Genomic DNA, 12,928 nt, shown 5'->3' on the forward strand with positions numbered 1-12,928 from the left:
GATGTAAAAGATCAGGGGAGTTCTCCCTGGTGACCTGGGCCAATATTTGTCCCTCAACCAACATCTAAAACAGATGATCTGGTCATTATCACATTGCTGTTTGTGGGCGCTTGCTGTGCACAAATTGGCTGCCGCGTTTCCTACATTACAACAGTGACTACACTTCAAAAAGTGCTTCACTAGCCGTAAAGCGCTTTGGGACGTCCGGTGGTTATGAAAGGCGCTATATAAATGCACGTCTTTTTTCTTTATAGAAACATAGAAACATAGAAGATAGGAGCAGGAGTAGGCCATTCGGCCCCTCGAGCCTGCTCCGCCATTCAATGAGATCCTGGCTGATCATCCAAATTCAGTACCCTGTCCCTGCCTTCTCCCCATATCCCTTGATCCCTTTAGCCTTAAGAAATATATCCAACTCCTTTTTGAATATATTTAATGAACTGGCCTCCACCGCCCTCTGTGGCAGAGAATTCCACAGGTTCACCACTCTCTGGGTGAAGAAATTCCTCCTCATTTCAGTCCTAAATGGCTTACCCCTTATCCTTAGACTATGACCCCTGGTTCTGGACTCCCCGGCCATCATAAACATCCTTCCTGCATCTAGTCTGTCCAGGCCTGACAAAATTTTATAGGTTTCGATGAGATCCCCTCTCAATCTTCTAAACTCCAGTGAGTATAAGCCCAATCGACACAATCTCTCCTCATACGTCATTCCTGCCATCCCAGGTATCAGCCTGGTGAATCTTCGCTGCACTCCTTCCATGGCAAGAACGTCCTTCCTCAGGTAAGGCGACCAAAACTGCACACAATACTCAAGGTGCGGTCTCACCAAGGCCCTGTACAACTGTAGCAAGACATCCTTGTTCCTGTACTCGAACCCTCTTGCTACGAAGGCCAACATACCATTTGCCTTCTTAACCGCCTGCTGCACCTGCATGCTTACCTTCAGCGACTGGTGCACAAGAACACCCAGGTCTCTTTGCACTTCCCCTTCTCCCAATCTATTGCCATTCAAATAATAATCTGCCTTCCTGTTTTTGCCACTAAAGTGGATAACCTCACATTTATCCACATTATAGTGCATTTGCCATGTTTCTGCCCAATCACCCAATCTGTCCAAATCGTACTGGAGTTTCTCAACATCCTCCTCACAGCTTACCCTCCCACCCAGCTTTGTGTCGTCTGCAAATTTGGAGATATTACATCCAATTCCCTCGTCCAGATCATTAATATGTATTGTGAACAGCTGGGGTCCTAGGACCGATCCTTGCGGTACCCCACTAGTCACTGCCTGCCACTCGGAAAACGACCCGTTTATTCCAACTCTTTGCTTTCTGTCCGCCAACCAGTTCTCTATCCAAGTCAATACCTTGCCCCAATCCCATGTGCCTTAACTTTACACGCTAATCTCTTATGCGGGACCTTATCAAAAGCCTTCTGAAAGTCCAAATACACCACATCCACTGGTTCTCCCTTATCTATTTTACAATCATACAATCCTACAGCACAGGAGGAGGCCATTCAGCACATCGTGCCTGTGCCGGCTCTTTGAAAGAGCTCTCCAATTATACCCACTCCCCTGCTCTTTCCCCATTGCCCTACAAAATGTTCTCCCTATAGCTACTGAGAATCCAGCTCCCTCCTACAGCCAAATTCAGTGTGGTGGGGGAGGGGTGGGGTCAGGGTGGGGTCGGAGTGGGGTGGGGGAGGGGTGGGGGAGGGATGGGGTGGGGAGGGGTGGGGTGGGGTGGGGGAGGGGTGGGGCCAGGGTGGGGTTAAGGTAGGGTGGGGGAGGGGTGGGATGGGGGAGGGGTGGGGGTCAGGTTGGGGTCGGCGAGGGGTGGGGGAGGGGTGGGGGAGGGGTGGGGTGGGGGAGGGGTGGGGTCGGGGTGGGGGTTAGGGTGGGGTGGGGGAGGGATGGGGTCGGGGTGGGGGTTAGGGTGGGGTGGGGAAGGGTGGGGGAGGGGTGGGATGGGGGAGGGGTGGGGGAGGGGTGGGGTTGGGGTGGGATGGGGAGGGGTGGGGGAGGGGTGGGGTTGGGGTGGGATGGGGAGGGGTGGGGAGGGGTTGGGGAGGGGTGGGATGGGGAGGGGTGGGGTTGGGGTGGGATGGGGAGGGGTGGGGGAGGGGTGGGGGAGCGGTGGGATGGGGAGGGGTGGGGGAGGGGTGGGGTTGGGGTGGGGGAGGGGTGGGGGAGGGGTGGGGTTGGGGTGGGATGGGGAGGGGTGGGGGAGGGGTGGGGTTGGGGTGGGGGAGGGGTGGGGGAGGGGTGGAGTTGGGGTGGGGGAGGGGTGGGGGAGGGATGGGGTGGGGTGGGGTGGGTGGGGGAGGGGTGGGAGAGGGGTGGGGGAGGGGTGGGATGGGGAGGGGTGGGGGAGGGGTGGGGGTTAGGGTGGGATGGGGAGGGGTGGGGGAGGGGTGGGGTTGGGGGTAGGGCGTTGATTCTGACTTTGTACGATAGCACAAAACGGGCGATATCGATTCAGCCGACTGTTATCCATCTCACCCATTTTCATTTCCATTGCAGTCAGTGGGAATGTAAGTCCAAATGACTTGTAGTAACTCCACCCAACCAGCAGCGCTGATGCTGCTCGTTTCTCTTTGCAGGGCTACGGGGGAAAGGGGGAGGGGAGTGGGACTTGTTGAAGTGCTCTTGCAGAGAGCCGGCACGGGCTCGACGGGCCGACTGGCCTCCTTCAGTGCTGTAACCGTTGTGTGATTCTGTGATCAGCCTGCTCCCTCGCAATGTTCCGTTCCTCTCTGGTACCCTCCTCCAATGTTGCCATGACTACTCGTCTTTTTGGCAGGGTGGGGTTTCGTGTTTATCAAGGTGAGGGGTGCTGGTACTGGGCGATCCAATTCCAAGCATTTTGTGTAAGTCACCTCTTATTTACTGTTAAAAAGAAAAGACAGACAGACTTTCATTTCTACAGCGTCTTTCACAACCTCAGGACGTCCCAAAGCGCTTTACAGCCAATGAAGTACTTTTTGAAGTGTAGTCAGGCTGTTGTAAAGTAGGAAACACGGCAGCCAATTTGTGCACAGCAAGCTCCTCAGAAAAGAGGAATAGGTGCATAAAAGAGTGATTGTGTTGGATAGTACCAGAGAGGATAGCACTAGAGGCGGTAGTAGTACCATATTAGATAGGAGCAGACTAAGAAAGACTACAAAAAATTCAAAAATGGGTTTAGAATGCATGTACGTAAACGCACAAAGTGTGGTGAATAAGGTTGGTGAGCTACAAGCACAATTAGCTGTGTGGCAATATGATGTAGTGGCAATAACGGAAACATGGCTTAAAAACGGTGAGGACTGGGCACTTAATATTCAAGGGTACAAGGTGTTCAGAAAAGATAGGGAAGGAAAAAAGGGAGGTGGGGTGGCAGTGCTGATTAAGGAAGACATTGTAGTGTTGGAAAGGGAGGATGTCCTTGAGGGGACAAGGACAGAATCCATTTGGTTAGAGTTGAGGAGCAAAAAGGGTCTGATCAAGCTATGGGGAGTATTCTATAGGCCTCCAAATAGTGAGAGGGAGGTAGAGGAGCAAATCTGCAGGGAAATCGCAGAGATATGCAAGAGCTATAGAGTGGTGATATTGGGGGACTTTAATTACCCAAATATCGATTGGGATAATGCTAGGGTAAAGGGAAAGGAGGGGGAGGAATATCTGAAATGTGTTCAGGAGAATTTCCTTGACCAATATGTTCTTGGCCCAACTAGGAAGGAGGCTTTGCTGGATCTGGTGCCGGGGAATGATGTGGGCCAGGTCGACCAGTTGTCAAGTTGGATTCAAAACTGGCTCGGAGGCAGGAAGCAGAGGGTAATGGTTGATGGGTGTTTTTGTGACTGGAAGGCTGTTTCCAGTGGGGTTCCACAAGGCTCAGTACTGGGTCCCTTGCTTTTTGTGGTATATATCAATGATCTAGACTTGAATATAGGGGGTATGATTAAGAAGTTTGCAGATGATACTAAAATCGGCTGTGTGGTTGATACTGAAGAAGGAAGCTGTAGACTGCAGGAAGATATCAATAAATTGGTCAGGTGGGCAGAACAGTGGCAAATGGAATTAAATCCGGAGAAGTGTAAGGTAATGCATTTGGGGAGGGCTAAAAAGGAAAGTGAATACACATTGGCCCAGAAATTCGGGTACAAGCCCCCGACCTGCACTTACCTTGCACGCCGGCCGTTGAGCTGTGGGTCCGCATGGGATTCCGATCCTGGGCCTGCTCCAACTGCCGGCGTGCCGTGCTTGCATATCCCAGGGGCGTAGTTAGGTCGATGCATCCTCTGGGATCACGTGGGCCATGGAGAGCCAATGGTAGCAGGGAATGCTTCATTCATAAGTTTGACAGGAACCTATAAATACTATAAGCCCCAAAACATCACTAAATCTTCAAATACATTTTTTTTAAATCACATTTTTAAATAAACTATAAATTACATGAAATAACTATTTTAAACAATAATTTAAATTTTTGAAAAAAATAATTTTATTTTCTAACGGGGCTAAAAATAAACTTACCTTTCTTTAAAGTATTTAAAAATAATAAACCTGTGGAAAAAATGGTTTAATTTTAATTAATTCACCATTTACCTTGTAAAAAGCAGACCTTGCGACTGCTTTTTACATGTCTAACTCCTGGAGACTTACCCTCCCAGAGAAACCTGCAAAAAAAACGTAAGTTCAGGGGAACAGAAGTGCCTGTTTCCCGTGCATGTGCAGTGCATGCACGAAACCGGCACTTCCATTGGGCTTACGGGTGAGTACCCCATGCGTACTCACCCATGGAGACCCGAATTTCTGGGACAATAAATGGTAGGACACTGAGTAGTGCAGAGGAACAAAGGGACCTTGGAGTGCATGTCCACAGATCCCTGAAGGTAGCAGGCCAGGTAGATAAGGTGATTAAGAAGGCATACGGAATGCTTGCCTTTATTAGCCGTGGCATAGAATACAAGAGCAGGGGGGTTATGCTTCAACTGTATAAAACACTAGTTAGGCCTCAGCTAGAGTATTGCGTGCAGTTCTGGTCACCACATTACAGGAACGATGTGATTTCACTAGAGAGGATACAGAGGAGATTTACAAGGATGTTACTGGGAGTAGAGAATCTTAGCTATGAGGAAAGACTGGATAGGCTGGGTCTGTTTTCCTTGGAACAGAGGAGGCTGAGGGGAGACCTTATTGAGGTGTATAAAATTATGAGGGGCATAGATAAAGTGGATAGAAAGGACCTATTTCCCTTAGCAGAGGGGTCAAAAACCAGGGGGCACAGATTTAAAGTGATTGGGGGAAGGTTTAGAGGGGATTTGAGGGGAAATTTCTTCACCCAGAGGGTTGTGGGGGGTCTGGAACTCACTGCCTGAAAGGGTGGTAGAGGCAGGAACCCTAACCACATTTAAAAAGTACTTGGATGTGCACTTGGGATGCTCTAACCTGCAGGGCTATGGACCAAGAGCTGGGAAGTGGGATTAGGCTGGATAGCTCTTTGTTGGCCGGCGTGGACATGATGGGCCGAAATGGCCTCCTTCCGTGCTGTAACTTTCTATGATTCTATGACCAAGTGTCTGTGGGAGAACACTTGGGTACGAGTGATCATTGTATCATAAGATTTAGATTAGCAATGGAGAGGAGCAAGGAACAATCTAGAGTGGAACTTCTAAACTGGAATAGGGCTAACTTCAGTGGGATGCGAAAGGATCTAGCCAGGGTAAAGTGGAACCAAAGACTGACAGGAAAAACTGTAACAGAACAATGGGTGATCTTTAAGGAGGAGATGTTCCAAGTACAGGCTAAGTACATTCCAACAGTAGGGAAGGGTAAGGGAACCAAAGCAAGGTTTCCTTGGATGACGAGGGAGATAGAGAAGATGATGAAACAAAAAAAGAGGGTGTATGATGCATGTCAGGTGAATTCTTCAAGGGAGAACCAGACCAAATACAGTAAGTTGAGAGGGGAAGTGAAGATGAAAATAAGATTGGCAAAGAGAGAATATGAGAGTAGAATGGTGGTTAACATAAAAGGGAACCAAAAAGTCTTCTACCGGCATGTAAACAGTAGTAAGAGGCAGGGTGGGGCCTATTAGAGACAAAGAAGGTGATATATGCTTAGAGGCACAGGGCAAGGCTAGAGTACTCAATGAGTACTTTGTATCGGTGTTTACTAAGGAGGTGGGTGCTGACAAAATATCGGTAGAAGTGGAAAAGGTAGAAGCAATGGAAGGAGTGAAAATTGATAGAAGGATGTACTAGAAAGGCTGGGTATGCTTAGAGTGGACAAGTCGCCTGGGTGGCTTGCATCCCAAGTTGCTAAGGGAATTGGGGAGGAGCAGGGGGGAGGGTCCTGGTGGAGAGAAATTTAGAACGCTAAAGAGAAAAGACAAGGAAGCAGTGCAGTAAAGTGATTGGGGTAAGGATAACCAAATTGTGTCAGGAAGGGGCAGAGTGTACATACAAAAGAGTGCACTAACAAATACATCTATATCCTAGGGTACTTAAGGAAGTGGCTCTAGAAATAGTAGATGCATTGCTGGTCATCTTCCAACATTCGATAGACTCTGGAACAGCACCCATGGATTGGAGGGTAGCTAATGTTACCCCACAATTCAAAAAAGGTGGTAGAGAGAAAGCGGGGAATTACAGACTGGTAAGCCTGACATCGGCAGTGGGGAAAATGCTAGAGTCCATTATAAAAGATATAATAGCAGAGCACTTGGAAAACAGTGACAGGATCGGACAAAGTCAACATGGATTTACAAAAGGTAAATCGTGCTTGACTAATCAACTGGAATTTTTTGAGGATGTAACTGGTAAAATAGATAAGGGAGAACCAGTGGATGTGGTGTATTTGGACTTTCAGAAGGTTTTCGATAAGGTCCCGCATAAGAGATTAGCGTGTAAAGTTAAGGCACATGGGATTGGGGGCAAGGTATTGACTTGGATGGAGAACTGGTTGGCAGACAGAAAGCAAAGAGTTGGAATAAACGGGTCTTTTTCCGAGTGGCAGGCAGTGACTAGTGGGGTACCGCAGGGATCGGTCCTTGGACCCCAGCTATTCACAATATATATTAATGATCTAGACAAGGGAACTAGATGTAATATCTCCAAGTTTGCAGATGACACAAAGCTGGGTGGGCGTGTGTGCTGTGAGGAGGATGCCGAGAAACTCCAGGATGATTTGGACAGGTTGGGTGATTGGGCAGAAGCATGGCAGATGCAATATACCGTGGATAAATGTGAGGTTATCCACTTTGGTGGCAAAAACAGGAAGGCAGATTATTATCTGAATGGCAATACATTGTGAGAAGGGGAAGTGCAACAAGACCTGGATGTCCTTGTGCACCTGTCGCTGAAGGTAAGCATGCAGGTGCAGCATGTGGTTAAGAAGGCAAATGGTATGTTGGCCTTCGTAGCGAGAGGGTTTGAGTACAGGAACAAGGATGTCTTGCTGCAGTTGTACAGGGCCTTGGTGAGACCACACCTTGAGTATTGTGTGCAGTTTTGGTCGCCTTATCTGAGGAAGGATGTTCTTGCCATGGAAGGAGTTCAGCGAAGATTCACCAGGCTGATACCTGGGATGGCAGGAATGACGTATGAGGAGAGATTGGATCGTTTGGGCTTATACTCGCTGGAGTTTAGAAGAATGAGAGGGGATCTCATTGAAGCTTATAAAATTCTGACAGGACTGGATAGACTAGATGCAGGAAGGATGTTCCCGATGGCCGGGGAGTCCAGAACCAGGGGTCACAGTCTAAGGATAAGGGACAAATGTAAGAAGTCACACAACACCAGGTTATAGTCCAACAGCTTTATTTGAAATCACAAGCTTTCGGAGCGCTGCTCCTTCGTCAGGTGACGAAGGAGCAGCGCTCCGAAAGCTTGTGATTTCAAATAAAGCTGTTGGACTATAACCTGGTGTTGTGTGACTTCTTACATTTGTCCACCCCAGTCCAACTCCGGCATCTCCACACTAAGGATAAGGGGTAAGCCATTTAGGACAGAAATTAGGAGGAATTTCTTCACCCAGAGAGTGGTGAACCTGTGGAATTCTCTACCACAGAAGGCAGTAGAGGCCAATTCATTAAATATATTCAAGAAGGAGTTGGACATATTTCTTAAGTCTAAATGGATCAAGGGATATGGGGAGAAAGCAGGGACAGGGTACTGAATTTGGATGATCAGCCATGATCGCATTGAATGGCGGAGCAGGCTTGAGGGGCCGAATGGCCTACTCCTGCTCCTATCTTCTATGTTTCTATGTTTCTATAGGGTCTGGGCAAGAAAAAATGGTAATAAGACAAATAGGGCCATAGTAGAACAAAATGTTAAGATGTCTAAAAATGTTAAAAAGACAAATCTAAAGGCACTGTATCTGAATGCACGAAGTATTCGTAATCAGGTAGACGAATTAACAGCGCAAATAGATGTAAATGGATACAATATAATTGCGATTACGGAGACATGGCTGCAGGGTGACCAAGGCTGGGAGCTGAATATCCAAGGATATTCCATATTCAGAAAGGACAGGCAAAAAAGAAAAGGCGGTGGGGTGGCGATGTTAGTAAAGGATGAAATCAGAGCAATAGTGAGAAAGGATATTGGCTCAGAAAATCAAGATGTAGAATCAGTCTGGGTGGAGCTAAGAAGCACCAAGAGGCAGAAAACATTGGTGGGAGCTGTCGATATGCCTCCAAACAGTAGTGGTAATGTAGGGGACGGCATCAAACAGGGAATTAGAGATGCATGTAACAGGGGTACTACAGTAATCATGGGAGACTTTAATCTACATATAGACTGGCCAAACCAAATTAGCAATAATACTGTGGAGGATGAATTCCTGGAGTGTGTACGAGATGTTTTTTAGACCAGTACGTTGAGGAGCCAACTAGGGAACAGGCTATCCTAGATTGGGTATTGTGCAATGAGAAGGGGTTAATTAATAATCTTGTTGTGCGGGGTCCTTTAGGGAAGAGTGACCATAACATGGTAGAATTCTTCAATAAGATGGAAAGTGAAGAGGTCCAATCCAAAACTAGGGTCCTAAATCTAAACAAAGGTAACTACGACGGTATGAGGAGTGAGTTGGCTATGATAGATTGGGGAGCTTCATTAAAAGGCATGAAAGTGGATAGGCAATGGCTAACATTTAAGGAACGAATGCATGAATTGCAATAGTTATACATTCCTTTCTGGCGCAAAAACACAAAAGGAAAAGCGATCCAACCATGGCTAACAAAAGAAATTAAGGATAGTATTATATCCAAAGAGGAGTCATATAAAGTTGCCAGAGAAAGTAGCAAACCTGAGGATTGGAAGCAGTTTAGAGTTCAGCAAAAAAGGACCAAGAGATTGATTAAGAGGGGAAAAATAGAGTATGAGAGTAAACTTGCAAGGAACATAAAAGTGGACTGTAAAAGCTTCTACAAGTATGTAAAAATAAAAAGATTAGTGAAGACAAATGTAGGTCCCTTAGAGTCGGAAATGGGAGAATTTATAATGGGGAACAAGGAAATGGGTGAGCAATTAAACAATTACTTCGGTTCTGTCTTCACGGAAGAGGACACAAATAACTTCCCAGAAATGCTGGGGAACCAAGGGTCTAGTGAGAAGGAGGAATTAAAGGAAATTAGTATTAGTAAAAAAATAGTGCTGGAGAAATTAATGGGACTGAAAGCCGATAAATCCCCAGGGCCTGATAATCTGCATCCCAGAGTACTAAAAGAGGTAGCCATGAAAATAGTGGATGCATTGGTTGTCATCTTCCAAAATTCTATAGATTATGGAACAGTTCCTGCAGATTGGTGGGTGGCAAATGTAACCCCACTATTTAAAAAAGGAGGGAGAGAGAAAACTGGGAACTACAGACCAGTTAATCTAACATCAGTAGTAGGGAAAATGCTAGAGTCTATTATAAAGGATGTGATAACAGGACACTTAGAAAATATCAATGGGATTAGGCAAAGTCAACATGGATTTATGAAAGGGAAATCGTGTTTGACAAACCTACTGGAGTTTTTTGAGGATGTAACTGGTAGAATAGATCAGGGAGAACCAGTGGATGTGGTGTATTTGGATTTTCAGAAGGCCTTTGATAAAGTCCCACATAAGAGGTTAGTGTGCAAAATTAAAGCCCATGGGATTGGGGGTAATATACTGGCATGGATTGAAAATTGGTTAACAGACAGGAAACAGAGAGTAGGAATAAATGGGTCTTTTTGGGGGTGGCAGGCGGTGACAAGTGGGTACCGCAGGGATCAGTGCTTGGGCCCCAGCTATTCACAATATATATCAATGATTTGGATGAGGAAACCAAATGTAATATTTCCAAGTTTGCTGATGACACAAAACTAGGTGGGATTGTGAGTTGTGAGGAGGATGCAAAGAAGCTTCAAGGCGATTTAGACAAGTTAAGTGAGTGGGCAAATACATGGCAGGTGCAGTATAACGTGGATAAATGTGAAGTTATCCACCTCGGTAGGAAAAACAGAAAGGTAGAGTGTTATTTAAATGGTGATAGATTGGGAAATGCTGATGTACAAAGGGACCTGGGTGTCCTTGTACACCAGTCACTGAAAGCAAACATGCAGGTGCAGCAAGCAGTTAGGAAGGCAAATGGTACGTTGGCCTTCATTGCAAGAGGATTTGAATACAGGAGCAAGGATATCTTACTACAGTTTTACAGGGCCTTGGTGAGACCACACCTGGAGTACTGTGTGCAGTTTTGGTCTCCTTACCTAAGAAAGGATATACTTGCCATAGAGGGAGTGCAGCGAAGGTTCACCAGACTGATTCCTGGGTTGGCAGGACTGTCGTGTGAGGAGAGATTGGGTCGATTAGGCCTGTATTCACTAGAGTTTAGAAGAATGAGAGGGATCTCATTGAAACGTATAAAATTCTGACAGGGCTAGACAGACTGGATGCAGGGAGGATGTTTCCCCTGGCTGGGGGGTCTAGAATGAGGGGTCACAGTCTCAGGATACAGGGTAGGACATTTAGGACTGAGATGAGGAGAAATTTCTTCACTCAGAGGGTGGTGAATCTATGGATTTCTCTACCACAGAAGGCTGTGGAGGCCAAGTCACTGAATATATTTAAGAAGGAGATAGATAGATTTCTAGACACAAAAGGCACCAAGGGGTATGGGGAGAGAGCGGGAATATGGTATTGAGATAGAGGATCAGCCATGATCATATTGAATGGCGGAGCAGGCTCAAACGGCCAAATGGCCTACTCCTGCTCCTATTTTTCTATGTTCTATGTTCTATGAGATAGCGGAAGGGCTAGCCATAATTTTCCAATCTTCCCTAGATGTGTGCCTGAGGATTGGAAAGTGGCAAATGAGACACCATTGTTCAAGGAAGGGTGTAAGGACATTCCTAGTAACTACTGGCCGGTCAGTTTAACATCAGTGGTGGGTAAAGTTTTAGAAACAATAATCAAGGAAAAAATTAACAGGCACTTGGAGAGGTTTAAGCTAATTAAGGAGAGTCAACACGGATTTGTAAAATACAGATCATGTTTAACTAACCTAATTGAATTTTTTGATGAAGTAACAAAGAGGATTAATGAAGGGAATGCAATGGATGTTGTCTACATGGATTTTCGGAAGGCGTTTGACAAAGTACCACATAGAAGGCTGGTTAACAAAATTGAGGCTCATGGAATAGGAGGGTCAGTGGGAGCTTGGATAAGGAATTGGCTTAAGGGCAGAAAACAGCGAGTTGTGGTAAATGGCTGTTTTTCAGACTGGAGGATGGTAGACAGTGGTGTTCCCCAAGGGTCAGTGCTGGGGCCACTGCTTTTTTGATATATATAAATGCCCTGGATATTGGAATACAGAGTAGAATTTCTAAATTTGCCGATGACACCAAACTTGGTGGTGTGGCAAACAGTGAGGATGATATTAATCGACTGCAACAGGACACAGAAAGGCTAGCAGAATGGGCAGACAAGTGGCAGATGGAATTTAATACAGAGAAGTGTGAGGTGATGCATTTTGGCAGAGGTAACGGGGAGAGGCAATATACACTTAATGGCACAGTTTTAAAGAGTGTGCAGGGACAGAGGGACCTGGGAGTTAACGTGCATAGGTCCCTGAAGGTGGCGGGATATATTGAGGGAGTGGTTAACAAAGCATATGGGATCTTGGGCTTCATAAACAGAGGTATTGAGTACAAAAGTAGAGAAGTTATGCTGAACCTTTATAAAGTGCTGGTTAGGCCACAACTGGAGTATTGCGTCCTGTTCTTCTGGTCACCACACTTTAGGAAGGATGTGAAGGCCCTTGAGAAGGTGCAGAGGAGATTTACCAGAATGGCTCCGGGGATGGGGGATCTTAGCTACAAGGACAGGTTGGAATAGCTGGATTTGTTTTCATTAGAGCAAAGGAGTTTGAGGAGTGATTTGATAGAGGTGTACAAGATTATGACGGGTTTGGATAGGCTAGACGGGGAAAGGCTGTACCCACTAGTTGATGGTACAAGGACTAAGGTTTTGGGCAAGAGATACAGGGCGGATGTGAGGAAAAACTTTGTTACGCAGCGAGTGGTGATGATCTGGAACTCGCTGCCGACAGAAGTGGTGGAAGCGGAGACCCTCAGGGGGAGAAATTCGGTATCGGCCTGTTTGGGGCGCAATTGTCGGCCGGGTGCAAAGTTTAACGCCTGGCGCTAATTATCGCCTCCGACTGCAAACTTGGCTTCTACCGCCCCTGGAGGTGATTGGAGCGCTAAATCAGGTGCTACACACCTCTCTTAAGGCGCTAACGCCGAGGAGCGAGGCGCTACCGCAGAGCGCTGGCAAAGCTCATGTGATGTCAGTCAGCAATGGAACACAGACACACTGGCGCCGGCCAGTTCTTAAAGGGGCGGGTTGACCTTGCTCTCCATCCACATCCTGCTCATTGCAGCCTTGAATCTCGACTTGGAGA

This window comes from Somniosus microcephalus, chromosome 4, assembly GCF_052327205.1.
Source record: "Somniosus microcephalus isolate GS21.2 chromosome 4, FLI_Smic_1.0, whole genome shotgun sequence".
Classification (NCBI taxonomy): domain Eukaryota; kingdom Metazoa; phylum Chordata; class Chondrichthyes; order Squaliformes; family Somniosidae; genus Somniosus; species Somniosus microcephalus.